The following is a 27,977-nucleotide window of genomic DNA, read 5'->3' as shown; positions in this document are numbered from 1 at the left end:
TACTTCCACCCTCCCCACCCCGGGGAAACCCTGGCAAGAGTTGGGGAGTCACTCACCCACAACAAACAGTTAAAAGGAAGAAAGCAGGTCTGGCGATATCAATGCACTTTGATAACAATAAACTCTGCTTTTAATTTATGCTAATGTGTAGGGCTGTGGTGACAGTAAGAACTAAATTACAGAGTGGCTTTCGAGCTGGTAATTATCCCTCCATTTTTCGCTGCTCTGGAAGATGGACACACAATTATGCTCTCTTGCTGTATATTAATACAGATTCTTGACATCTTCAGCAGACCTGGAGCTGTCATCGAGCTTTTTGTCTCCTTTAATTGAAAATTAATGGTTACTGGGTTGCCACGGAAACAGAGGCCACGGACGCCAATGGCGCTCACGTCTCACCGCGGGACTGGCGGCATCAGGAGTCCGGAATGACCTTGAAAGTTAAAAGGAAAAAAAAAACTTAAAAAAGAAGGGGAGAGGAGGGGAGAGGAGGACAGGAGGGTGGGGGGGATGTTCGTGTCAGAGCTGAGAGACAGAGAAGGAAAGGAGTGAAAAGGGGGAAGAGGGAGAGAAAACAGAGGAAAAGAAGAGATTAAAAATTGAAAAGAAGAGAGGAAATTCCAGGAGGTTGGGAGTGCAGATGATAGGGGGGAAATTAAATTAGTAAGTTTTACCTCTCAGCTTTTGCCTCTTACCTCTCGTGCTCTTGTTTGCTTTCTTTCTCTCTCTCTCTCTGTCTCTTTCTCTCTCTCTCTCTCTTTTTTTTTTCTTGAGATGGAGTTTCACACTCCTGTTGCCCAGGTCGGAGTGCAGTGGTGTGATCTTGGCTCACTGCAACCTCTGCCTCCCAGGTTCAAGCAATTCCCCTGCCTGGGACTACAGGCATGTGCCACCATGCCTGGCTAATTTTTTGTAATTTTAGTAGAGATGGGCTTTCACTGTGTAAGCCAGGGTGGTCTCGATCTCCTGACCTCGTGATCTGCCTGTCTCGGCCTCCCAAAGTGCTGGGATTACAGGCCTGGCACTCTTTCTCTTTTTTTTAAAGACCCACTGAAACAGGGAACTGGATCTCCACCTCAAACTCCTTGATTCTACGAATCTGTTTCAGTCAGAACGTCAGCATCTGCTGAGGGTCCCATGAGAAAAAGACAAAGACTCCTTTGGTGTCATGAGAGGTGGCAGGCAGAGCGGAGCAGGGGTGAGGTATGCCACATGGGCACTTCCCAGGAGCCAAGTGGGCTGTGCTGTCAGCAGTAGGGGCCAGGGAGGGGGCCACTGCATGGGGAGCTGGGAGCTGCCACAAGATTGCTCCAGCAATCATGGGCAGGTGAGAGGGCTCTGTCTGCTGGTCCTTCAGCTTGAAGACACAACAAAAGAACTCAAAAGAGTCAGAGATGGCGGGGCATGAAGCGGGAGGGTCCGGGCAAGGTTCAGCTTGCCTGGGAAGATAAGAGATACAGGAGGGTCGTTCAGTGAGCCTCTGGGTTGCCCGGTGGCTCTGGGCTTGGGAAGGTGTTTTCCTAGGAGAAGTTAGCAGGCTGAGCACAAAGGCACCGGGGACCCCTGAGTGTTCTAGCAGGGAAGGTGATCTCTTTCCTCATCAGCCCACCTTCCCAATTCCTCAGCCCAGGGAACCTGCTCTAGAAAAGCAACTCAATTCAACCATTACTGGATGCCTACAGTGAACCAGCAGCCAAGGTAGACTGTGGGGTCACAAAGACGAATCAGACACACATCCTGCCTAGACAGGCTAAAATTGCAGCTGGGAGTAGACAGACATGAACAGACACTTGGAAAGTGAGCGATCCCCTCAAAGATTTTTTTTTTTTTTTTTTTTTTTTTTGAGACGGAGTCTCGCTCTTGTTACCCAGTCTGGAGTGCAATGGCGCGATCTCGGCTCACCGCAACCTCCGCCTCCTGGGTTCAGGCAATTCTCCTGCCTCAGCCTCCTGAGTAGCTGGGATTACAGGCACGCGCCACCATGCCCAGCTAATTTTTTTGTATTTTTAGTAGAGACGGGGTTTCACCATGTTGACCAGGATGGTCTCGATCTGTTGACCTCGTGATCCACCCGCCTCGGCCTCCCAAAGTGCTGGGATTACAGGCGTGAGCTACCGCGCCTGGCCCCTCAAAGATTTATCTGCAAGGTTGTTCATCTCAGTGTTATTTAGAATAGCAAAAATCTAGAAATGGATGGATGGCCAGAGGTGATGACTGATAAAATGATATGCCTTATACCCAAAGACGGAGCACTAGACACTCATTTTAAACTATGTTGGAAAGAATATTTAGTGACCTGGGGGAAAGGTTCTTGATAGTTTATTTAATAAAAAAATTAGTTTACACAGTGGTAATGTATTCATGATTCCATGATCTTGTTCTAAACTTTTAACAACATGTGTACATTAAGCATGCCATGCTGTAATAAAAAGTTACATGTATGTGTATGTAAATGTGTGTGTGTATTTGTGAATATGTGTGTGTGTGAATGTGTGTAACCATGTGAGTGTGTGTAAATGTGTGTATGAGAGCCAGCTTAAAAAAAACTAAGAGAGGCCAGGCACAGTGGCTCATGCCTGTAATCCCAGCACTTTGGGAGGCCGAGGCAGGAGGACCACCTGAGGTCAGGAGTTCAAGACCAGCCTGGCCAACATGGTGAAACCCTGTCTCTACTAAAAATGCAAAAATTAGCCGGGCGTGGTGTTGGGTGCCTGAAATCCCAGCTACTCAGGAGGCTGAGGCAGGAGAATTCCTTGCAGTGAGCCGAGACTATTCCACTGCACTCCAGCCTGGGCAACGGAGAGAGACTCTGTATCAAAAAAAGAAAAAAAAAGAAAAACTAGGAGATACACTAAAATCATACCATGGTTATCTCTGCGTGGGAAGATTATGGCTGATCTTTATTTCCTTTTGCATGCTTTTCTGTATTTTCCATTTTTTGAGACAATAATTATACATAACTTTTATTAACAGGAAAAAAAAGAAAAGGTGTTTTTAAAATTTGCTTTTCTGGAACCAGGCCCCTAAAGTCCTCAACAAGGTGTTCCTCACACACGTCTGCAGGGACTGGGCCCCCTTGCCCAAGGCTTTCCCCTAGAAATCAGACCCAGCAGATCTTTTCCCCAATTACCAGAACCCCATCCCAGGCTCTCATACCTGCCCCCCCGACATTCTTCCCATCCCCAGCCTGCTGGCCAGGGTGTCCAGAGATAGGGTGATAGGTTGAGGACACACAAGCAGGGTTGCAGGGTGGGCCAGGGAAGCAGCCCCTGCAGCCTAGGACGTGGATGCCAGGAGCTCCTTCTCTTTGGTTCCTGGGTAAACCTTTATTTAAGGTAGCACTACAACCTTCAGCATCATATTTGGACTCACATGCAGGCCACCAGCTACTTGAGGGCTAAGAAAGTGTCTCATTCATTAGGGCCCCAGTAGCTGACTGGAGCTCAGCAACTCTTTGTTAAGTTGAATATCAACAGTGGATATTTATTGAGCAACTACTCATCATTACAACTCTAGGGTAGATAGTACTATTTCATTTCACAGACCTGGCAGATAAGGCCCAGAGAGGCTGATTTACTTGCTCCAAGGCACACAGATGATTAATCGCAGAGCTGGAACCCAAGCCCAGGGGCGATCTGCCTTCAGGCTTGTACTCTCCATGCCTGTTTCTTCCCTTGTCAGGTCCAGAGAACCCAGGTACAAGTGGAGTCTTCCTGAATGGTTAGAGTTTCTGGAAGAAATCCCATTCTGGGAAGATCACCATGAAAAACAGCATCTTTTCATGGTCTTGGTGCCCCTGGCCTGCCCTTGGCAGGTCTGGAAGAGCTACCCTCAGTTAAAGTAGGAACTTTAGAGAAAGGCTGGCTGGGAAGGGGTTTCTAGGATGCATCCTAGAAAATGCATCCTTTCTGCTTCTTACCAGACACATCCTTAACTCACTCTCCTGGCAAACGGGAGCTCTGTTCCATACCCCCGATTCACTTCTCTACCCCTGCCCAGTCTTGGCCTCCAAAATCAGATTTCCCTTCCCCCAGGAAGCCTTCAGGCAAGCCACTTCAAATTGCCACACTTATTCCTATACTCTGCCCCAATAATAAATAACACTACCCTATGGCATATATCCTCTGTCCTCCATGGCAGGCCCTACGCCAAGCACTGTGCACGTGTCCACTCTCTCCACCTTCCTGACAAGTTTGTAAGGAAGGGCTATGGTTTCATCCCATTGAGGAATAGAGAGTTAGCCAGCTTGCCCAATGTGACATAGCAAATCAGTGACAGAGCCAAAAGTTGACCCCATGCAGTCTGAAACCAGAAGCCACGTTCTTCACTACCACAGCAGTGGCAATGCAAGGGCTTGAGGTTTCCCTGGACCTGGTCATCCAGTGCCCACTTGGCTGGGCTCTAGTGACACGTCAATGATGAGGCAGGTTGGGTGATGGTCTTTCCCCAGAATGGGGGATCTTACATTTGTAAACAGATGGAAATGGCCTCAGCTCCTCTCTGGACGTAGACTGCATCTGCTTCATTGATCTGGGAGCCTCGCAGGGTAAGGCCAGTTCTGTTCTCACTGGTCCTGCCACCCGCATTCAGGACATGAGGGAGGGTTCTGGGGTCGGGGGCGGTGGGGGGCAACTGGCTGCTCCACTGGCTAGGGGACTGACTGTAGGGACAGGTATAGGGGAAGGGTCTCCCAAGACCCAGAGGAGCCCTGACTTTCTCTTCCCTCTACCTCCCTCCAACCCCCTACCTGCCCTTCACCTCTGCCCTGTCCTTCTCTCCACCTCCACATCCCACCCCTGCCCACTTCCCTCCCCGCCCACTTTCCCAGAGCCAGAACAAACAAGAAGACAAACCCAGCCTCGGCAGCAGCGGCAGTGGCAGCACAGGGAGCAGGGAACTTGCCTTCATTTCCCTGGCTTCCCTGATCCCGACCTTAATCCCCGCTCAGCATCCTGTCAGCCGGGTTGTTCTCAAGCTGACATTGCTGCAGGCGCCTTCTCGGCAGCCTTTCCTCAGATCTGCCTCCTCCGGGGACTTCTAAAGAGAAGCCTGAGGTTTCTCTGTTACAGCCGGCTTCACTCGCTGCCCTCAAGCAAAGCCTGGGCTCCCAGGGGGCCGCAGGGAGAGGGGGCTGAAGGGGGGCAGTGCCAGGCCTGACGTTTCGGAGGAAGAGAGGAGAATGGAGGTGACTGGACCCCAGAGGCTTCCACAGTGGGGGTCAGGCCTGGGGCAGGAGCCCAGCCAGTGCTATGAGTCTGCTCAAAGCAGGGAGGGACTTGCTCAGGTGTGTGGGCCTGAGAAACATAGGGGAAACTGAGGCTGGAGCACAGGGAATTCAGGTTGGAGCTAGCTCTGGCTGTGGAGGAAGCCAAGGGGTCTGCGAGTTTCTGAGCCTGCAGGGAGAGCACAGCTCAAAGTGGGTTTGGAGAGAGGGGCAGCTGGAGCCTGCACTGAGTGTGTGTGAAAGAAAACACAGACATACACATTCATCAGTGGACGTGCTGAACACCTGCTGGGTCCTGGGAGCCAGACGGGAAAGCAGCTTGGTGAGGGGGACGGGGTGAGCTCCACAACAGACGGATCCCCGCACCCGCTCTGCTGTGGAGTTGCTGCATGGCCTCAGACCGGTCACTTGGCTTTTCTGAGGCCCAGTTTTCTCATCTGTAAGTTGTGTAGTGGGAAGGGGGAGGTAATCACATCCCTGCAGGATCAATGTGAAGTTTAGGAGTTTTTTTGTTGTTGTTTTTTTTTTGAGACAGAGTCTTGCTTTGTCATCAGGCTGGAGTGCAGTGGTGTGATCTTGGAAGCTCCACCTCCCGGGTTCAAGCAATTATCCTGCCTTGGCCTCCTGAGTAGCTGGGACTACAGGTATCCACCACCACGCCCAGCTAATTTGTGTATTTTTAGTAGAGACAGGGTTTCACCATGTTGGCCAGGATGGTCTCGATCACTCGACCTCGTGATCGGCCTGCCTCGGCCTCCCAAAGTGCTGGGATTACAGGCGTGAGCCACCGCGCCCAGCCGCAATGTGAAGTTTAAAGTCAGCGTGTGCAGAGCACCTAGGTTGCTGATGATTTTTACCATTCATGTCACTGTCCACAGGGACATTAGAGTCTGAAACTTTGTCTGGGTTTTCATAAATGGAACTCCGTGTGGATGGGAGTCGCATGAGGGCACATGTGTGTGCAAGTGAGCAAGTGAGTATCCATGTAGGGGTCCGGGCAGGACCCGCATGAAGCTGCTGTGAATCCCTATTTCTGAAATCAGACTCAGACTGCAGCCTGACAAACACCTGGGACCGTAGATCTGGCCAGTTCTGCTGTCCCACACACCCCCACCCTCCAGTTGCGACACACCCATTCTGCCAAGGGGACAGGGAGGGAAGAGGCTCCTGGAAGTCCAGGAAAGGTGCTCCTTAAGCTCCCCCCACCTTTCAGCTCCCTCTTTGGGGACTCCCTCAGAGCCGTAAGTGCTTCAGGAAGTGAACTAGAAGGGAGTGCCTGAGACCCCAGGTGCTCAGCTTCCTGGGAGAGAGCTCAGGCTGCAAGCTGGGTGGGCTTGGTGAGAGTCCATAGGGTCCCAAAGGCAGAGGGATTGAGTGAGTGGCAGAGAGGGTGCCTTTCCATCCACCTCTCCATTCTGGAGTGGGAGGGAGGGAGTACTGAGAGGGGGCGACAAAGCAGGGTCTAGATTCAGTCCCTCTACCTCCCCAGTAGGGCCTCTCCCTGGATCAGTTAAAAAAAAAAAGCACTTCTTCCTGTTGCCAGGGTTGGCATAGCTGGGTAGCCCTAGGCAAGTCACTAAACCTCTCTGACCCTTGCTGTCCTTATCAGTAAAATGGGAATCGTATTACCTGTTGGTGTTGCGGTGCAGTAAAAAAAAACAAAGCAGAACGTGCAAAGCGCTGAAAACAATGCCTGGCACATGGTAAGCGCTCCAAGGTGTGCACAACATCCCAGCTGACACAGAGTTTTGACTCCGGCTGTGGCGGGTATGTCTGTATGAGCATTACTTGGTAATAAGAAATAGAATGTTGACAGTGTTTTAGGTTCCAAAAATGGATATGAATGTCAAAAAGTCAAAGCAGCCAGGTAAAAATGTCATGTAACAGCCAGGCACAGTGGCATGCACCTGTAGTTCCAGCCACTCGGAGGGCTGAGGCAGGAGAATCGCTTGAGACCAAGAATTGGAGGCTGCAGTGCGCTATGACTTGATTGTGCCACTGCACTCCAGCCTGGGCCTCGTAGCAAGACCCCATCTCTCAAAAACAAAAACACAAAGCAAAACGAAAAGTGTCATGTAACAGCTTGGCACATATAGGTATTAGTAAATTCTAATTTCCTTCCTCTCTTCCTCACTCCCTTCCTTCGGACCAATGCATGTTATCATTCTCTAACCAAATCATTCCCACTCTTTGGGGGAAGTCAAATTCCCTCCTGACCTAACCATGAGGCCTGCATCTCACCTCTGTGTGTTGGGGCAGGAGGGTTGCCTCCAGGGCCCACACAGGACACTGTTGTCTCCCAGTCTTTGGGAAACTACCCGTCTGAGAACTCTCAGGAACTTGTGAACCATGCTGATTCCTGCCCTACCCTGACCTGCTGAATCAACACCAGGTAAAGGAGCCCTGGGATCCGCATTTAATAAACTCCCTTGTGAATCTGACACCCACTAAATTTGAAAACCACCTCCTTAGCACTTTTTCTCTTTGCCCTAGGCTCATATGTGCTCTTGCTTGTCAGACCGTGTTTAAAGTCCTTGTCTTGGGAAGGTGGTTGCTTCACCCCCCCAGCCAGGAGATTTCTGTGGGACACTCCCTGCAAGAACCCCAAGGCCACTGGGCAGGATTCTGCCCTGCACCTTAATCCCATGGCACCTGCATATATTCATCCCTCACAGTCTGCAGGAGTTGGGGGCTTCTGGGCCCATCTTCCATAGGGATGCTACATTCCTTAAAGGTTGGAACCTCTGGGTTCCCCGAGCAGGTGGCCTGATATACAACATGGACTCTATGTCAAAGACAGACATTGTCTCCTGCCCTGGCATTCAAAGAGACAGGCTCAGGTGGGGGCAGGTGCCCTTCCAGCTTCCAAGAGCCTCCCTGCACTGGGGGTGGGGGCAGGGCAGCCTTCCCCTGCTTCTTCCTTCCCTGGTCTGTCACCCAAAGGAGGCTCATCTTAGTGTTTAGGAAAGGGTGGAGGAGGAGACACTTCTCAGACCTCTGATGGCTCACCTCTCCCCAAATTCCAACCCCCAGACTCTCATAACTACTCCCATCCACCTTAGCATGAGTGAGGTTGACCAGAGCCCTACCAAGAGAGGTACCCTTGGGAGCAGAAGGCAGTGGGGTATGTGAGGCTTTTCTGGACTCAGAGGCCTGAGTGTGAAGTCCTGGCTCTCATCAGCCAGTTGCACAAACCATGGCAAGCCCTCCTCCAGTTCTCTCACTTGTGAAGCAGCCATTAAAAGTTGTAAGGCCTCAGCCAGGCGCGGTGGCTCAGGCCTGTAATCCCAGCATTTTGGGAGGCTGAGGTGGGCGGTTCACAAGGTCAAGAGATTGAGACCATCCTGGCCAATATGGTGAAACCCTATCTCTACTAAAAATACAAAAAAATTAGCTGGGCATGGTGGCGTGAGCCTGTAGTCCCAGCTACTCGGGAGGCTGAGGCAGGAGAATTGCTTGAACCTGGGAGGCAGAGGTTGCAGTAAGCCGAGGTCACACCACTGCACTCCAGCCTGGTGGCTGGTGATGGAGTGAGACTCTGTCTCAAAAAAAAAAAAAAAAAAAAGTAGTAAGGCCTCAGAGAGACCACGGGATGAACGTGTAAAGTGAACATGAGGTATGGATTTTTTTTTTTTTATTTTATAGAATTAATCTTTTTGCATCCTCCCCCAACAACAGGTGCAGGCTACCTAGGAAGCCCCCTGTCCAACTGCCTCCTCTCTGGGAGTCCCAGCCTCAAGCTGTCTGGCTTTAAAAACAAGCCCATCTGTTTGGGAGGTTTCAGAGGCAGCTGGGAGGGGCCCCCAACCACCCCAGCTCATTCCAAATAGGTGGCGTGGGAGAACCCCTTTCTAAGGCAGCCTCGAGCCATGATGTCTGCCCCAGAGGTGTCAGGGGAGGCGAGGAGAGGAGGTACCAGGGGAGAGGACTCTGGGAGCCAGATCCCGAAACTCCTATGGGCGTGAGACCAGAAACCCAAACCCTGCCACCCCCACCCCCACCCCTCAAGCCACCGTCCGGAAAAAATAAACTATTTCCTGCAACCAGCTCCGAAACAAAGTCTGTGAATGCGCAGTGACACATGTTACATAAATAGAAGCCACAGAGGGGAAAAGCCTGTTTTCTCTTTCATTATTTATCACTCTCTAACCATCTCCAGCTGGGTGAGTAAACAGGCGCATTGGCCCATAATGAGGAACAGACTGCTGCCGTGGGGCTGCCGGAGGGGCGCGTGTGTGAGCGTGAGAGTGTGTGGATGTGTCTGTCTGTCTGTCGATCTGTCTGCCCCTGAGAGGGAAGCGTGGGAGCCTGAAAAAGCAGAAGGCTTGTGAGGGCACCAGATTCCAGAAGACAAGGGGGGAGCCACCTGGTGCCCCCCCGCCCCCCGCTGGGGTGGGACAGAGCCAGTCTGCCGCCTCCTCGCCATGAAGGTTGGTGGGGAGACCAGCGAGCTGGGCGGAGGAGTCAGAGGGGAGAGACTGTGTGGGTGGGGGAGGATGTGAGATGCATGAGCCAAGTGCGAGGCTGCAAATGTGCCGGGTCTCTAAGCGTGACCTCCACAGGGTGGCCTCTGGGAGTGAGGCGGGGGCAGGAGGGCGTGCGAAGGGGTGTGACTGTAGGGGGTGTGTAGGGCTGTATGTAAGACTGGGAAACTAAATGAGTGTGCGTGTGATGACCTTGCCATGTGTGAGTATATACATGTGTGTGGCGGGACCGTGGGAGTGTCTGATCCTGAAAGTATATACAGGAGGGGGTGTGAGTTTTGTGACTCTGGGGATGTGTGTTTATATCTGCGTCACTGTGGCAGTATGGTCTGTACATGTGAGATTTTATGGCTGTAGGTGGTGTTTTGGGTTGAATTGTGCCCCTCCCCCAAAAAGATATATTGAAGTCCTAACCCCTAGCACCTCAGAATATGATTTTATTTGGAACCAGTATCATGGCAGATGTAATCAGTTAGGATGAGTCCCACTGGAAAAGAGTGGCCCTCATGCAATATGACTGGTGTCCTTATAAGATGCTCATGTGAAGACACAGAGAGAGATGAAGGCAGAGGCTGGAGTGATGCTCCTCCAGACCAAAGAAGACCTGGGGCTACCAGAAGCAAAGGCAAGGAAAGGCCCTTCCCCTCAAGTCTTAGAAGGAACCTTCCTTTTGGACTTGTGGCCTCCAAAACTGTGATACAATAAATTCCTGTTGTTTTAAGCTATCCAGGGTGTGATACTTTGTTATGGCAGTCCCAAGAAACTAATACAGGTATGTATGAACACGTTGTGTATATGAACGTGTTATGTGAACTTGAGAATACGTGAAAAAATGTGTGAAACTGGGTGGGTGCGGTGGCTCACACCTGTAATCCCAGCACTTTGGGAGGCCAAGACGGATGGATCTCCTGAGGTCAGGAGTTTGAGGCCAGGCTGATCAACATGGTGAAACCCCATCTCTACTAAATACAAAAACTGGCTGGGCGAGTTGGCTCACCCTTGTAATCCCAGCACTATGGGAGGTCGAGGTGGGTGGATCACAAGGTCAGGAGATCGAGACCATCTGGCCAACATGGTGAAACCCTGTGGGGCTGCTGGAGGGGCGCGTGCTCGAGCCCTAAAAATACAAAAATCAGCCAGGCATGGTGGTGCACGCCTGTAATCCCAGCCTTGGAGTGGGTGTTCAGTTTGGAAATCTCCATAAGGCTATCTTCATCACCCTTACGGTACTTGAGGACTAAGGAATAAGTCAGAAAAGCACTTCTGTCAGCATGGACATACTACAAAATGAGCCACAAATGGGAGCTAATGCTTGTCTTCAATGAACTTATAACAAAATAGTAATCCAAATGATGAGTTATGGACAGACATGATATCTGAAGCACCGTAGAGAGACAGGACGAAAGTAGCAGAGGTATAAGGGAAAGAACTCAGGAAATCTGAGTTCAATGCCTGGGTCTGTCACTTAATCAAGGTATGGCCTTAAATCGGTCATTTTACCTTGAGTCTCATTTCCTCTTCAATAAAATGTGAAGAGAGAAAAAAAAAGTCTAAGTCTGCTGTTACAACTTGTCAATGGTATATGACTGTTAAGAGATGAGAGATGGTTCTGAGAAAGGAAAGGCCTTGTTGGCAACACTCCTGTTAAGCCATAAGTCTCTAAATTCCAGCTTCACTGTGAAGTTCTATAGAGTGTTAAATACAAATCTTCCTGTCTTGCTTCACACAGTTCCTTAAAGTCAGTTTTGAACTTTGGTCATAGAGTCTTCACATTTCAGTATTTGGTGGTCCCTGTGGCTTATACATAACTTTGTAAAAAGAAAAAACAAATTTTTCTGATGCTTTGAATATAGTTTTGAAAGGAGTTTTGACTTTTTTCCCCTCATTCATCTGAGTATAGAGTGCACTATTTCACAATATAATTTTTGTGAAGGCCAAGGCAGGAGAATTGCTTGAACCCGGGAGGCGGAGGTTGCAGTGAGCTGAGATCATGCCACTGCACTCCAGCCTGGTGACAGAGTGAGACTCGGTCTCAAAAAAAAAAAAATTAGCCAGGCATGGTGGTGCACCAGCTACTCCAGAGGCTGAGGTAGGAGAATTACTGGAATCCAGTAGTCAGAGGCTGCAGTGACTGAGATTGTGCCATTGCACTCCATCCTGAACAACAAAGCAAGATTCCATCCCCCCCCAAAAAAAAGTGAGAAACCACGAGAATGTGCATGTATGTGAGTGTGAGATGGTGGTAGTGAAAATGAAGGTGACTATGGGAGTGTGAAAAAGTGTGTGAGACAGGGAACGTGTGAAATGTGTATATGTGTGTACCAGCACACAGATGCTCAGTACCTACAAATCATCATCCTGGAAAGGAACTCAGCATATGTCCTTCACATCTGATTGCCTCTATCCACCCTCCCTGACCTTGCACAGCCCCTACCTGAGGCCAGGCAAGCCTGAAGGCGGGCTGCCCACAACCTGCCCACAGGATATAGGAGGCAGGCTTGCTCCTCAGGGACCCAGATGAGGCCAGGCCATAAAATTGCACATGCACAGGCCATCCTGCCATAGTGACACAGATATAAACACACCTTCCCAGAGTCACAAGTCACTTGAAGGCTGCAAGCGGTGACGTATGGGACCAAAAGCATTGTTTGTGGGCCTGGACATTATTACCAGAAGTCTGATTTCTATTTTTGTTTGTTTGTTTGTTTTTTGAGACAGAGTCTCGCTCTGTCGTCCAGGCTGAAGTGCAGTGGTGAGATCTTGGTTCACGACAACCTCCGCCCCCTGGGTTTAAGTGATTTTTCCACCTCAGCCTCCTGAGTATCTGGGGCTACAGGCACATACCACCACGCCTGGCTAATTTTTGTATTTTTTGTTGAGAAGGGGTCTCACGGCCAGACACAGTGGCTCACACCTGTAATCCCAGTACTTTGGGAGGCCGAGGCAGGGGGATCACCTGAGGTCAGGAGTTCAAGACCAGCCTGGCCAACATGGAAACCCTGCTTCTATAAAAATAAAAAATTAGCCGGGCATGATGCCTGTAATCCCAGGTACTTGAGAGGCTGAGGCAGGAGAATTGCTTGAGCCTTGGAGGTGGAGGTTGCAGTCAGCCAAGATCACGCCATTGCACTCCAGCCTGGGCAACAGAGCGAGACTCTGTCTCAAAAAAAAAAAAAGAAAAGAAAAGAAAGAAAGAAAGAGAAGGGGTCTCACTATGTTGCCCAGGCAGGTCTCAAGCAATCCTCCTGCCTTGGCTTCCCAAAGTGCTGGGATTATAGGTGTAAGCCACCTGCCCAGCCCTGATTTATTTCTAGTTGCTATGCTGGTATCCCCAGTCCTGTATAGGGAGTTACAGAGAGACAGGCCTATGCTCAGAGACTCTTGAAGCCACACTGGGTTCCTACACACCATGCTGACCAGCCCCATTCCTGGAGACCACTGGATGTCACAGAGCCAGCTGGAAACTTAGCCTCCCAGGTCATGTTCGGACCAGCCTGTCCCCGTTGCTGGCTCAGCCTCTGTCTTCCAACCAGGAGACACCATAATTATTCAATTACTCAACAAAGCACATGTTCCACGGCCCACGCCTTAGCATCCTCAAAGGTGTCCCAGACAGGCCTTGCTATGAAACCTCAAGCAAGCCACTTTTCTCTGAGCCTCAGTTTCCTCTCTGAAAAGTACACAACCACCCTTGTCCTGCCCATCTTCATAGAATTGTCAGGATTAAGGGGCTCAATGGACATTAACTTGCCTAATAAACAAATGCCTTATAATATGCCTCCCACAGACCTAGGGTGTCAGTATCGTCTCCGGCATCAGCTTCCCACTGTTTCTTCCCTTAGCTATGTAATGCTTTGATTTAATTCAGGAGTGTGCAAACTATGGCTCACAGACCAAATCCTGCCCGGTTTTGTATGCTCTGTTAGCTAAGAGTGCTTTTCACAGATGAACACTGGTGGTCAATTTGATAATAGGGAGCATTAACTCTGAACCCCAACCAAGCAAAATGTTACCCCCTTTCCCCAAATCTCATTCTTCTCATTAGTAGACCTGTATTATCAAAAAAAATACTCAATTATTATTGACACTGTAATTTCATCAGTAAAACTTTGTGGAAATTTGTTTTCTCTCTTGCTATGTAAATCCCTGCATGATAGTCTCAATTTTGTCTCTTAGCCTGCAAGGCTTAAAATACAGCAAAATTTGCTGGTCTTTGCCTCCACTGCCCAACTCTGCTATTGTCACACAAAAACAGCCACAGATGATACATAAGCAAATGAGTGTGGCTGTGCTCCAATACAACTTTATTCACAGAAACAAGTGGTAGGCAGGATTTGGCCATCATCCACTAACCCCGGAAGTAGAACACCATAAGTCCTGGGCCATCTGATGGGTTTGGAGAAGGGCAAGTAAATCCTTAGTCAGGTCCAAATAAGCCAAGTGCTGGCTTGAACAATTCACTGGACTGAATTGGGCAGGATGTGAGTCTGAAGCTGATGGGACTCTCTCCAAGCACTCTAAGAATAAAGCCCACCCAGGAAAAGGCAGAGTTAAGCAAGGGGAGAACCCAATGGCATCGTTGTAAGCCTCTGGATCACACATCATCTGCATCGAGTCCTGCTCCCTTGACTTTCAGGTACAAGAGCCAGTCAATTTTCATTGTTATTTAAACTCATTTGAAGTGGATTTTCTGATGTTTGCACTGATACAAGCGCACAAAAGAAGAGTGTCTAATCCAGCCTGGGGCATTCAGGGAAGACTTCCAAGAAGAGGTGCCATCTGAGCTGGATCTTAGTCAGCAGTGAAAGCACATGGGAGAAAAGATATTCCAAGCACAGGGCATAGTATGAGAGGAAGCCCAGCTACATGGACATGCCACAAGTCCCAGGTGGCAGAGCTGGGAGGAGCCAGGGACAGAATCAGAGGTTCAAGAAAGGGTAACTTGTGCCCTGTGTACCCAGCCAAGGTGCTTGAATTTTGAATGTATCTTAAACAGGGCATGACAAGTTCAGGCTGGAATTTTATTTATTTATTTTTTTGTAAAGATGGGGTTTTGCCATGTCATCCAGGCTGCTCTCAAACTCCTGACCTCAAGCGATCCATTTGCCTCAGCCTCCCAAAGTGCTGGGATTACAGGCATGAGCCACCACGTCTGACCTGGGCTGGCATGTTAGATAGAACTTTTTCACCACTGTGGAGGATGCACTGAAGGGAGGCTCCAGAAGGGGATAAGGCTGGAAGTGGGGAGTGCCAGCTGGGAGGCTACTGGAATACTCCAGATGGGAGATGATGAGGGTCCTGCCCTGACCAATGGTGGGGGCAGAGTGGAGGTAAAGAGGAGGGAATGACTCTGAGAAATGCCTTGGAAGCCACAGGACTTGGAGAGTAGATGTGAAGAGGAAGGGATAAGGAGAACCAAGGGATGATTCTAGTTTCTGGAGTGACTGGGTACATATGGTGCCACCAATGGGGAGAAGATGCAGAGTTGGAGCATGTTATGGATACAGAAGATGGCTTGGGCTGGGAAACAGAAGACATGTTTCGTGTGCCATCCCTGGAGGCCCACAGATATGGGCATGGGATCCAGGTCCCACTGGGATAGTGCTGGGAGCCACCAACTCACGGGTGGTGGATAAAACCATGAAAGTAGATGGACTTGTCGAAGAGCACAGATAACGAGGAGAGCAGTGGGGCAATACCCAGTGCTTCAGATAGGACAGCAGGAGAGGAGATGAGCACACAAAGACTCAGGAAAAGGAAAACTTAAGCAGGAGAACAGAAGGGCAGAGTGTGGCAGGCTCTGGCGCCCTGCCCATCTCTCTCTCTGTTCGCCTCTAAAGGTAGAAGGCTGCTTACTGCCAACACCTGCTCTTTGCCTGGGGTTTTTTCCTGGCCGTGGAAACACCCTTGGCTCCAGCCCAGAGCAAGCCGGAAGTGCTGGAGAGTGAATGTGCCTGGAAGGAGGCCGCAGCCCATGATGAAGGGGAAGTTGGTGGGTGAGCACCCTAGGACCAGCGCCCGTGGGCTGGCTTGTGTGCGGTGTGTGTCACACAGGCTCAAGTCCCCAGTGGGACTGCACTCCTCTTGCTGACAGTGGGATAACACTCCCTTTATTGGCTGCTTTCCCTTCCTTCTCCCTGCCCTGCTCCCCCACTGGTATTTCTGGGACCACCTCCCAAATAAACCACTTATGCTTGAATCACTGGCTGAGAGTCTGCTTCAGGGAGAACCTAAACTAAGACAAAGGTGTCATGAAAACCAAAAAGTAGAAAACAGGAAGGTGTTCTCACCAGGTAACTTTTGTTTCTGAAGAGATCAGTTCTTTCCTGCCCTGAGGGGCCCACCTCCACTCTCATGAAAGAGGCAGGCCAATTTCTTGTCTGGTCCGAAGGTTCTCAGCAGGGGACTTTCCACATTCCCAGGCTGAGCAGACTCCAACATCAAGAAATGGTTTCCTAGTCCCAGCTACTCAGGGGCTAAGGCAGGAGGATCTCTTGAGCCCAGGAATTCGAGGCTGCAGCGAGCTGTGCTCATGTCATTGCACTCTAGCCTGGGTGTCAAAGTGAGATATTGACTCTAAAACAAAACAAAACAAAACAAAACAAAACAAAACAAAACAAACCACACACACACACAAACACACACACACACACACAGAGAGAGAGAAAAAAATAAATCCTTTCCTGTCTCTCATCTCATTCCCTCTGTTGTTGCAGGAGCTGCTGTGTACTGCAAATGCTCAGAAGGATTCCTCAGCCCAGAGCCTGCCCTCACGTTGTACCCCTGCCCCCGTCCTCTTCTTTTCCGGCATTCCAGGTGGCTTTCACTTCTTTCTAGTCACCATATCTCCAGCCCTGTAGGTGTTCTCCGCTTCTCTTTCTGTCTGCAATCCAGGAATTGGCTATGAATCCCCACAGGGAGACAGGGGCTGGGTGGGCTGGAAATACTCCCAGTGTACCCCTGACCCACCCTGCTCGCCACCTCCTACCTCTCAGGGCAGCAAGCCAAGGGGAATTGCCTTGAACCATACTTATAGAGAGGAAAAGAGCCCTCAAGAAGTCATATAGTAGAGCAATGAGGTGATCACTCTAGTGTGTAACAAGCCAGGGTATGAAGGCAGGCGCTGTACTTACATAATTGTGGAACCATGTACGAATTTCAACCTCTCTGAGCTTTAGTCTTGTCATTTATAGAATGAAGATAATAATAGTATCAACCTGACTTAGGCTGGGTTCCCACAGAAGCAGCCCTGAGACACTATTCCATTGCAAATGGTTGATTTAGGAGGTGAAGGAAATACCAGCAGACAAGTGGGGAAGTAAGAGAAGGAAAAGAGGCAACAAAGTCTATGTCACCAAAGCAGCTACAGGATGGGCTCAGTCCCACAGAGGAAACCCTGAGAGTATGCATAGAACACATGACTTGGAGATATCCCACAAAAGGAGTGAGGGAGTAGGGGTATTTATACACCAATTCCCATCGTTTATGGGTGGAGGGCTCCCCAAGGAAGTGTTAGTTCCCTGGCACTTCTAGTCTCCCACACAGTGGAAAAGTGGGCTCTAATGCCCAAAGGAAACCCTCAAGCTAGGAAACGCCAGGCACTAGTGATTGGAAGCCTTAGGGGTGAAAAGTCACAGTGCACCAGACAGGGCACCAACAAGTATCTGTTGCATCATCTCAGAGGACTGTCGGGAGGTGAAATGAGGTCATGTGTGGAGAGTGCTTACCACAGTGCCTGATGCATGGGTGCTTCTTCTTTTAGCAAGACCCAGCTTCATCTTTGTCTTTAGCTACCTGGCTCCAGGAACTTCCTTCTGCCTAACAACCTTGAGAGAGGTCCTGGGGACTGGAGAGCCATAGATCAAGAGCAGAGGGGACTGGAGGAGAGAAGGCCGTAGGGGACATGGTGAAGACCAGAAAGAAGAAGGGGTGCAGGAGAACCAAAAAGGAGGTGGGGCTTGGGCCCAGGCCTGGCAAAGAATTACGAGGATCAGGAAATATGTGAGCCCCACTCCATGGACCCAGCCAGATGCCACATACAATAAGGGATGTATAAACACTCCCTTATCTTCCCTTATTTCCACCCTATATTCATTGCCTCTGACATTTGAAGCATTGCTTTCTCTTTAAAAAAAAAATATATAGATAGATAGATAGATAGATAGATAGATAGATAGATAGATAGATATGACTGTTGTAGGAATCAGAGATACATATTAAAAGTGTCTGGTGAGCTGGGCACGTGGCTCACACATGTAATCACAGCACTTTGGGAGGTTGAGGAGGGCAGATCACCTGAGGTCAGGAGTTCAAGACCAGCCTGGCCAACATGGCAAAACTCCATCTCTACTAAAAACACAAAAATTAGCCGTGTATGGTGGCGGGTGCCTGTAATCCCAGCTACTGAGGAGGCTGAGGCAGAGGTTGCAGTAAGCTGAGATCGAGCCATTGCACTCCAGCCCAGGTGACAAGAGCAATACTTCATCTCAAAAAAAAAAAAAAAAAAAAAAGTGCCTGGTAAACAGTTGATGCTCAACAGGTGGCAGCTGTTTTCCGTGTGAGTCTACCTGGGCTTTAACTTTCCTCCTTCACACCCCACCTCACCTTCCAGTGCCAGCAGCTGAGACCCTAAACCCCAGGTCCAGGTTCCATGGCGAAGGAATGCATCCTCTGCTAAGAACAGAGCTCTGAAGCAAACTAAGTCAACAAGCAAAAAGGGAGCCAGAGGAGAGATGAGAAGAATAGAAAGCACAGCCTTCTGGGAGAAGGGGATGGCTCTGAGGGAGTGAGTCTTCCTTGTCCCATTTTCTACCCAAGTACTCCCTTGACCCCAGTCAGCTCTTTTCTTGCAATCAATGAAGACACAGTTATTACCTGTGTTCTACAACACGCAGCGGATACCTACCAGGCACCAACTCGCCCTAAAGTGTTAAGCTGTTTTTGTTTTTTAAACTTTGCTCTAAAGTATCAAATCGTAATCAAATCAATATGCATTTACTGTGCAGCTACCTTGCAAAAGATATTAAGCTGGGTGCAATGAGAAATCTGCAAATGACTAAAACTGTGGGTCCCTAAACTAAAGAGTTTATTATCTAGTTGGAGAAATGAGGCGTAAAATGGCTAAATAGTTAACAAACAATACAGTGTGTTACAAGTTACTGGGAGCTTATTAAACAAGTTAGCTAACAACACATTGTAACATCGACAACACAGGAGTGCTAAAGAGCATCTGGAAAGAGGCAGACAGTGCCAATTGGAAGTGAGGGAGGGATAGGAGAGGGACAGCTTTTTCCTTTTCCACAAAGGCTCCTGTTCCTCAAGATCAATGATGATTTAAACAAAGAAATATTTCATTAGGGGTTGATATCTTAATGAACTGTGTCAGGAACCTTCAAGGCACCCTTTTGGCTTCCTCGGTTTTAAGGGGAGCTGGGGTAATCAAGAAAGAATTACAGTAGCTAGAGTCTCTCCAATGCCTAAACTGAGAAGAATCCTACATGAGCCATACTCATCCTCACCACGTCTCTACCAGACTCTCATCTTTTTTCCCATCTTAGAGTTGAATAAACTGAGGTTAAACCTTTTGCTTCAGGACTGTGGGCTAGAAAGTGACAGAATTGAGACTTAAACCCAAAAGTCTTCGAGTGGATGGAAGACATGGATAGCTCAAAAAAGTTGAGGAAGGGTTGGATGAGGTGGCTTGCACCTGCAATCCTAGCACTTTGGGAGGCCGAAGTGGGAGGATTATTTGAGTCCAGGAGTTTGAGACCAGCTTGGACAACACAGAGACCCCTTCTCTACAAAAAAAAAAAGAAGAAAAAAAAAAAGCCGGGCATGGTAGCTCAAACCTGTGGTCACAGTTAATCAGGAGGCTAAGGTGGCAGGATCACTGGATCCCAGGAGCTTGATCACAGTGTGCTGTGATTGCACCACTGCACTCCAGCCTGGGCAAGAGAGCAGAGGCCCATCTCCAAAAGAAAAAAAAAATGATGAGGAAGAACTAAATGAAGGGAGAAGGAGTTCTTTTCTCTGTGCCCACTCCTGGGGCTTCTGCTACCCTCATGCATCCTCCACCCCATCCCCATCCCCATGTATCAATGACTGGGAGCAGTACATGGGGGAGGGATAAGGCACTGGATCTGCTGTCTTGGCCCCTTCCCGTGTGTCCTACTCTTTTCCTGCACAGAAATCCCTCCATTTAGGGACCTCATTTAACCTAAAGATGCTGTCTTCCAATTAGTGGAAAATTGCTCACTATTTGTCAAGCTATCGTTAATTTTCTGATCTTTAATGACTGATTTTCCATCAATCAGCCCAAAGTCCCATGCCCAACACTCTTTGGGCAAGGCCTGAGTCTCTGACTCCCCTAAAAGTCCCTAAAAGGAACTGCAAACATCTGCCAGGGCCCAGGCACCCAGTCAGCCTGGCACTGAGAAAGACAAACCAGCCTCACTCCAGTCCTGGAGGCACTCTCCTCCACAGCCCCTGGCACAGCTACCCACACTACCATGGTCATCTACTCAGGGCAATAGGGTAAACTGATAAGCCTCCCCAAGAGGTAGGAGCTCCCCTTAAAACCAAGGAAGCCAAAGGGTGCCTTGAAGGTTCCTGACACAGTTCATTAAGATATCAACCCCTAATGAAATATTTCTTTGTTTAAATCATCATTGATCTTGAGGAAGAGGAGCCTTTGTGGAAAAGGAAAAAGCTGTCCCTCTCCTATCCCTCCCTCACTTCCAATTGGCACAGATCCGAGGTCTTTCCCAGTCAGAAAGATTGGGAAGCAGGGAATGAATAGGGGAGATGGCAAGGGGATAAGATTCCAGAGTAGAGGAACCAGAGTGGGGAAGGAGAGGCACAGTGGGAAGGGAGGTCACAAAAGGAATCCTGCTGCAGCAAGGAGACCATAATGCCCAAACATCCACCACAATCTAACTGTCCATCAGTGGGAAGCTGGGTAATAAAGCAACACAGGGCACACTGATATGGTAGAATCCTCTCCAGCGACCTCTTGTAAGTGACCTAGAGACACACACAAAACATGCAACAAACATGTAGACATCTCAGCAGCATGTAGTTCAGCAAAACACAAGTAAAAACAAGGAGCAGGCTACCTTTCATTTAATATTTTATTTTATTTTTTCCGAGACAGAGTCTTGTTTTGTCACCCATACTGGAGTGCAGTAGGGAGATCTGGACTCACTGCAACCTTCGCATCCCGGGCTCTTCAATCAATTCTCCTGCCTCAGCCTCCCAAGTAGCTGGGATTACAGGTGCACACCCCCACAGCCAGCTAATTTTTGTATTTTTAGTAGAGACAGGGTTACCTTGTTGGTCAGGCTGGTCTTGAATTCTTGACCTCCGTGAGCTGTCTTCCTTGACCTCCCAGAGTACTGGAATTACAGGTGTGAGCCACAGTGCCCGGCCTCATTTAAAATTTTAATTGCTTGATACTTTATTATGCTACAAAAATGAATAAAAATAAATAACTAAAACAAAAGAAAATTTTGAGATACCCAAGCAATACCAAAGGAGTAAGAGTAGAAACCTTACTTGGGAAGGCCAACCTCAGGAATCTACAAGGGAAGGATAGAGAATGAGAAAGAAGGACAGTCCTGGAAAGGCCTATATTAGCAATGATTTTTACATGTCACATTTTAAAGCATAAAATGTATAGCTCAATTAATGTTTACAAAGTGAACACATGCATGTAACCAACTCCCAAATTCAAAAAGACCCCCAGAAAACTCATGCCCCTGTCACACCCCCACTTAAAATGGCATGCTCCTGAATTTTAATGCCATCAATTCATTAGATTGGGTTTTGAATTTCAGATCAATGGAATCAGAATGTGTATTCTTTTGTGTCTGGCTTTTATGCTCAACGTTATATTTGTGAGATTCCTCCATGTTGTTGCACATGGCAATGGTTTGTTCATTCTCATTGCCAAGTACTAGCCCATGGATCAGAAGACCAGGATTTAGTCACCTACTCCACTGTTGACAACTATTGTGAATAGTCAGCACATGCGAATAGATGGCATAGCATTCTCTGCCTTTTGGTGAACATATGTACACATGCATTTTTATGTACATATGTACATATGCATATATACCTATACTTAGGAGTGGAGTTACTGTATTAATGCTGATAAAGATTTTTTTCCTTTTTGAGACCCAGGCTGGAGTACAATGGTGCGATCTCAGCGTGCTGCCACCTCCACCTCTCAGGTTCAAGCAATTCTCTTGCGTCAGCCTCCCGAGTAGCTGGGATTACGGGCATGCACCACCATGCCTGGCTAATTTTTGTATATGTAGTAGAGACGGGGTTTCACCATATTGATTAGGCTGATCTTGAACTCCTGACCTCGTGATCCACCTACCTCGGCCTCCCAAAGTGCTGGGATTACAGGCATGAGCCATTGCACCCAGCCTATGCTGATCAAATTTTATTCCTCGATAACTAAAAAATAGTTTTTGGTCGGGTGCAGTGGCTCACACATGTAATCCCAGTACTTTGGGAGGCCGAGGTGGGCAGATCACTTGACGTCAGGAGTTTGAGACCAGCCTGGCCAACATGGTGAAACCCATGTCTACTAAAAATACAAAAATTAGCAGGGCATGATAGTGCGCCTGTAGTCTCAGCTACTTGGAAGGCTGAGGCATGAGAATCAGTTGAACTCAGGAGGCAGAGGTTGCAGTGAACCGAAATCATGCCACTATACTCCAACCTGGGTAACAGAGCGAGACTCTGTCAAAAAAAAAAATGCTAAAAAATTATTTTTGAGAAAAGAGATTCAAGCACTCGGATGAACAGAAACATGAAATATCTGGGCTTAGCTGTGTTGGGACCATGGGAATGAGACTAACGTTTCTATATGCACACACCACTACCACCCCAACCCACCCCTGAGTGTCAAGCCTGATGCTAGGAACAAGCTCATCCATCAACCCACTTCATCTCCACAATAGGGTGGCAGCTGACCTTGGGAAAGGGCATCTGCTTCAGAGAAGGAGACCTGGGAGCAAGTCCTTGCCGCACCACTTCCTAGCTATGTGACCTGGGCAAGTCACCTGACCTCTCAGCTTCACCTGGAGAACAGTCACCATTGCTGGGGTAATACGCTGAACAGCACGTTATCAGACTGCCTGGCACACAGCAAGCATTTAATAAGTGGCAACTCATGATTTGCAGCTTTGTGAGGTCAGCATTCCTCATTTTAAGTGAGGACCCTGGAGCTCATCAAAGGGAAAATAAGTAATTATGGGCAGTATATGAAGAACAGGTTACCAGGCTAGAAGTTTTGCCCATCCTCCCTCCCAACCACCCAAGGAGACCTCCCAACCTCCCAATTGATAAGTGAGGAAACTGAGACTCAAACATCATGTAACTTGCCCAGGTCACACACTGGTTAAGTGACAGAGGCTGAAGTTCAACCCAAGGCTGCCTGACTCTAGCCCTTGTGCTCTTAATTATGGTCCCCCTAGAGGAGCCAAGTCATGAGCCTTGGTTCCTGCCACTGCCAGAGCACCTGCACCTGCCCTGAGTCCTGTGAAGGAACAAGGACAGAAAGGGGACCCTCTTGCCTGCTCCCAGTCACTCCCACTTTGGAGTCAAGGGCTACTCTTTTCAACCTTCTTAATGAAGCTCTTGCACCAGGAAGAAGGACTTTGGACTGGCTTCTTTGATTTGGGGACATTTGTTCTGTATCATTCTTTGGGGAGGTTTTGTTTTCCTCACTAAAATGTCCTTTAGGTGAAGACAAGACAGGGTCTTTTGATGCCTTGAGCCCTCCACTGTAGATCACAGGGTGCTGGGAACTGAACTGGCCTGGAGATGAGGGGTAAACGGAAAGGAAAGCGAAGCATTTCCCAGGGCAATCTCTCTGGGCAAGTGAGCCCATGTGTGAGGTACAAAGGCTGCTGCAGGAAGGGGATGGGAAAAGCATTCAGTGAACCAGCCAGAAAAGGGCTGGAGAAGCCCATCAGAGGTCACCTCTTTCCATGCCCCCTTACAGAAATTCTCTCTTTCGCCTCCACAGTCCCTAGTTCTCCCCTTACCCTCAGCCTTTGCTGCAAGAAGGATGGGAAGGAGAATTGAGGACGTAGTCACTGGCCCAGCTGGTCTGACACAAGGACCTGCCATGGGGCTGTCCACACACCATGACTTCCACCAGAGCTGGCCCTCGACAGAAGGTAAAACGGATGGTACTACCAAGGGCTTTCTTTCTCCCGGAATATCCTTCCCCTCAGCTAACCCACAAGCAGGCAGTGCTGTTTTAGAAACCGCCATGAGCTTTTTTCCTGTCCTCACTGAAGTGGATCTAGTTGGAATCTGGCTCATCATCGACCAGCTGTGTAAGCCCTGGCAAGTGACTTGATCACTTTGTGCCTCAGTTTCCTCTTCTGTAAAATGGAGATAATAGAACTATCTCCCTCCTAGGGTTACTGTGAAGATTAAATGGCTGGTGGGTGGTACGACTCAGATGTTAGCTGTTTTTGATTCTTATGGCTGTTGTTATCTCAGTTGCCATGCTGGAAAGGACACCACTTAGAGTCTTCCCTGCACAATTTCACACCTAGAAATCTGAAACACTCCAGCAGGACCTAAGCATGCCTGTCACACTTGCCCAACAGGGCAAATACATAAAATGTGGACCCGTGTAGGTGTCACTAACATTACAGAAAAGGGTCAGAAGTGACGAAAAATAACCCAAGAGGGTGCCTCCTCTCTCAAGTCCCTCTTCTTTCAAGGGCCATTTGTAGGGCCAAGAAATCACCTCCCCCCAGGCAACTAAGCATCCATCCTTGCAGCTCAGCCCCACCCCTCAGGCTTCCAGCTCCCACTCCACAGGAGCTCACATACTTTGCTTGCCCCTTGTCCACCTGCCTGAGGATTCAGGGGCCAGGGGAGGCTTTAAGAGCCATTGTCTTCCTGCCCTGATCCCACAACAGGGTCCTCCCTTGGTCATGAGGACCTGGCATCACTGAGCTAGCTTGGGGCACTTCATGAGGACCCCTGAGGCCTCCTTCACTTCTCCCCACCCCCAACACACGCAGACAGATGGGAGACATTTCCAGCGTGTGTTGGGGGCGTTGAGGGAGGACGGGTATTGAGATTTCCAAGGGGCTCTGAGTGGGGCGTCTGCTACCAACATAGCCCTCCCCCTTGGGCCGTGGGCATTCCCTCGTCCGGACCTCCCTCTCCCAACCCACCATCGCCACCATCCCCCATCACCACCACCACAATCTCTCCAGTCCTCCTGGGCAAAGTGATATTCAGAGATGCTGAGTTTTGTTTACAATCTAATTTGTCCGGATAATTGCCTCAACTTTGCACGTCACTTTGCCGGTATGACTCCAGCCTTGGGCTCCTTCTTCACTGGTTCGCAGAACACTTTACGGGAAATTCCCTTTCCGCAGAGGGAGGCAGCGCGCACCCGGGGGTGACTGTTCACAAAGCCCTGAAGGGGCCTCGGGCCCCCCCACCCCTGGCTCAGAAAGCCCATCCTTAGCCCCCACGCAGTGGGGAGCAGGAGGGAGGCCAGGGAGGGCCCAGGCCGGTCGCTGGCTCCGTCTCTGGGCCCCCGGCCACTCCCCGCACCGGGCGCAGCCCGCCGGGAACCAGTGAACCGTGTGGGAGCAGGACTTGGCCGTACCTCCAGACTCCAGGGGATGGCCAGGGTTTGCAAGCGCGCCATAGAATTAGCCCGAAGCCAGCGTGAATCCCTGGGGTCCCTCCATCTACCACCTTTTTCAAATCTGCCGCCCCACGTCTTCTCCCCACGTTCCCATTTTTCCTCCCCTAAAGTTTGGTGCACGTGGTTTTCTCTCGCTCTCAGCCGGCTGCCTGGCAGGGTGAAAGTTGCGGCACCTGCTTTAGGCGAATTATGGTAGCACTAGAAGTTGGTCTCCCCTCCCTCCGCCGCTCGCTCTCTTGCTCCCTCCTCCCTCGCGCTCCGCGCGCTCCCTCCTTCCCTCTCCACCCTCCTCCTCCCCCGCCCCCTTCCGCCCCGCCCGCGCGCCGCCCGCTCGCAGCCACTCGCAGCCCAGGCTCAGTCGCAGCCCCTCGGAGTCCGGAGCCCGCCGCCCCTGCGGACCGGACAGTGCGGCCAGCGGCCGGGACGGAGCCCCCAGCCCGCGAGGAGGGCGCGGCGCAGGCGGCGGCGGCGCGGCGGGGAGGAGCCCGGGCCGGAACCAGGGCTGGGCCGGGGGCGGGGACGCCGGGGTCCCGGAGCCCGGGAGCCGGAGCGAGCTGACGAGCGTCGCGGAAGGACCGGGAAGGAGGAGCGGAGCCGGAGCGAGCTGAGCAGCCCACAAAGTGCGATGCCCCGGCGGGGTTGAGGCGCGCGGCAGTCGGCGCGGCGCGCTGGGAGGACGCCCGGGAGCTGCACGGCGCGGGGCGGCGCGGAGGGGCAGCCCCGGCGGGCGGCGGCGGGCCCGGGCTGCGACCGGAGCGAGCCCCATGCCCCGCGCGGGCTGACGGGCCGGAGCCCGCACGGAGCGGCCGGGCGGGACAGGTAGGTGGCGGGCCGGGCCCAGGAACGCGGGTGGGGGCTGGGCGGGCGACCAGACCAACTCCCTCGCTCGCTCACTCTCTCGCTCGCTCGCTGGCTCACTTTGTGTTTGCAAACTGCCCGCCCGAGACGCGCCGGGCGCCGGGAGGAGCCGGGCCCGGGCCGGCGCACTTTGTTCCAGCCAGGGCCGGCCTCGGCGCACTGACCCCGCGCAGCCGCGACACTCCGCCCCTGGCCCGGGCCCCCGCGGGCCAGAGCTGCCTCGGGAACAGGTGGGGGCTGTGGCGCGGCGAGAGTGGGGGCAGCCGAAGGCCGGCGCGGGGAGGGGGGCTGCCGGAGAAGCCACCGAGGCCCGCCCTTCCCCAAGAATCTGGGCCCCGCCCCCTCCCGGCTGGGCCGCTGGGAATGGGGTGTACCGGGGCGCGACCCCCTCCCCGCCCCGAGTCAGACAAAGAATACTTCCCGGCCCGGACTTTCCTGAGCTGGGAAGGGAAGTGGTGAACTGGGCTCCCCCCAACTCCAGTCGGTACGGGACTCCCCAGGACACGCAGGAGGCCGATGAACGTGGGGGCGAGAGGGGGTGCGGGGTATCGCGGTCCTACTCGCCGTGTCGTCTCGGGTGAAGAGGGGACTTGTCTTGCTGAGGTCGCACCTCGTAAGTGCCAGGGCGGGTCAGCCCCTTTCCTATCGCTCATTCAGCTCCGGGATAGAGCGGAAAACTTCTTGGGGACTTGAGAGCGTCTGGAAATGGCCCCTGTGATTTGTGCGCCGGAGGTGGAGGGTGGGGGAAAGATCTGGCCGACACCTCTACTCACCCGGTGTGGAGAGAGCTGCCGCCCCACCACGTATGGGGCGAAGAGAGGGCGGCCGCGGAGGCCCGGAGGCCACCTGGGAAGGAGTCCGGAGTGTCCGAGCAGGACCCCGCCCCCACCCCCAAACTGAGGAGTCTGGTATCTCCCCTGGACAACCCCAGCACCTCTCTGACCCGCGGCGCTTCAGCTTCGGGCTTCCCATCCACACCAAATTTCCTTGCGCTGCGACAGAGCAGAGCCAGTGGCGCTAGAATGCGACCTGGGGTCCTGGCCGCCCCCATAAAGAACCGGGTAATTTCGTGGGATGCGGATTTTGAGGCAGAGGCCCAGACGGTAGCGGATTCCCTCTGTACCCCAACTGGGGCGACCTCGTGAACGTACCGCGTTCCACCCTGATCCTAGATTAGGGGGAAAGGGTATGGGAACCCCGAGCCTAGAGAGTGCCCAGCTCTCTCCTTTGCTCCCCGGCCTCCCTGGCCAGCCCGCTCCCGGCTGGTTTCCTTGCTGACTTGGCGCCTGGCGTTTCGGGCGTCTGGAGATCACCGCGTGCCTAGCACCCCAGCACCTAGTCTCCCCGCAGGTTGACCGCGGCGCCTGGAGCCGGGGATAGGGGTGGGGAGTCCGGAGGAGCAAACCCGAGTCTAAAGCTGCCATTCGGGTGGCTCCTGAGAAAGCCCGGGAGCATTTTGGCCAATGCGGGTTTTTACCTGAACTTCAGCATCTTCACCCCGGTTTTGGAGACCCGCCTGGCTGGATTCGTCCCAGCACGCACTTCGTCGGGTCTGGGATTGAGGTTGGGACAGCTTGAGGGGCGATTGTTAGGATTCCCCCGAGTGCCCGCAGAAAGAAAGAGCAGCGGGGTCGTCATATGGCCTGTAGCTGCGGTAAGGTCTGTGCCGGTCCCACCGCAGAACCCAGAATCTCACTTTACAGAGAATCAG

At 51.1% G+C, this 27,977-nt stretch overlaps 1 long non-coding RNA gene across 3 annotated transcripts; it reads right to left on the bottom strand.

Annotated features, from left to right (window-relative positions):
* Window positions 1-102: 102 nt before the first annotated feature.
* LOC105714724 (uncharacterized) lies at window positions 103-27,977 on the bottom strand. 3 transcript variants are annotated; one of them, XR_001106883.2, is made up of 2 exons: window positions 27,744-27,977; window positions 103-433 (listed from the first exon to the last, which is right to left on the bottom strand). It is a non-coding gene; the product is annotated as an uncharacterized LOC105714724 (long non-coding RNA). The 3 variants fall into 3 exon arrangements; XR_001106882.2 differs by lacking the exon at window positions 27,744-27,977 and adding an exon at window positions 26,827-26,907; XR_001106881.2 differs by lacking the exon at window positions 27,744-27,977 and adding an exon at window positions 25,456-25,610.

The sequence above is a fragment of the Aotus nancymaae genome, unplaced genomic scaffold (assembly GCF_030222135.1).
Source record: "Aotus nancymaae isolate 86718 unplaced genomic scaffold, 86718_ANA_hifiasm-v0.15.2.pri h1tg000040l, whole genome shotgun sequence".
NCBI lineage: Eukaryota > Metazoa > Chordata > Mammalia > Primates > Aotidae > Aotus > Aotus nancymaae.
Note: the sequence above shows the minus strand (reverse complement) of the source record. Positions and strands in the feature narration are given on the sequence as shown.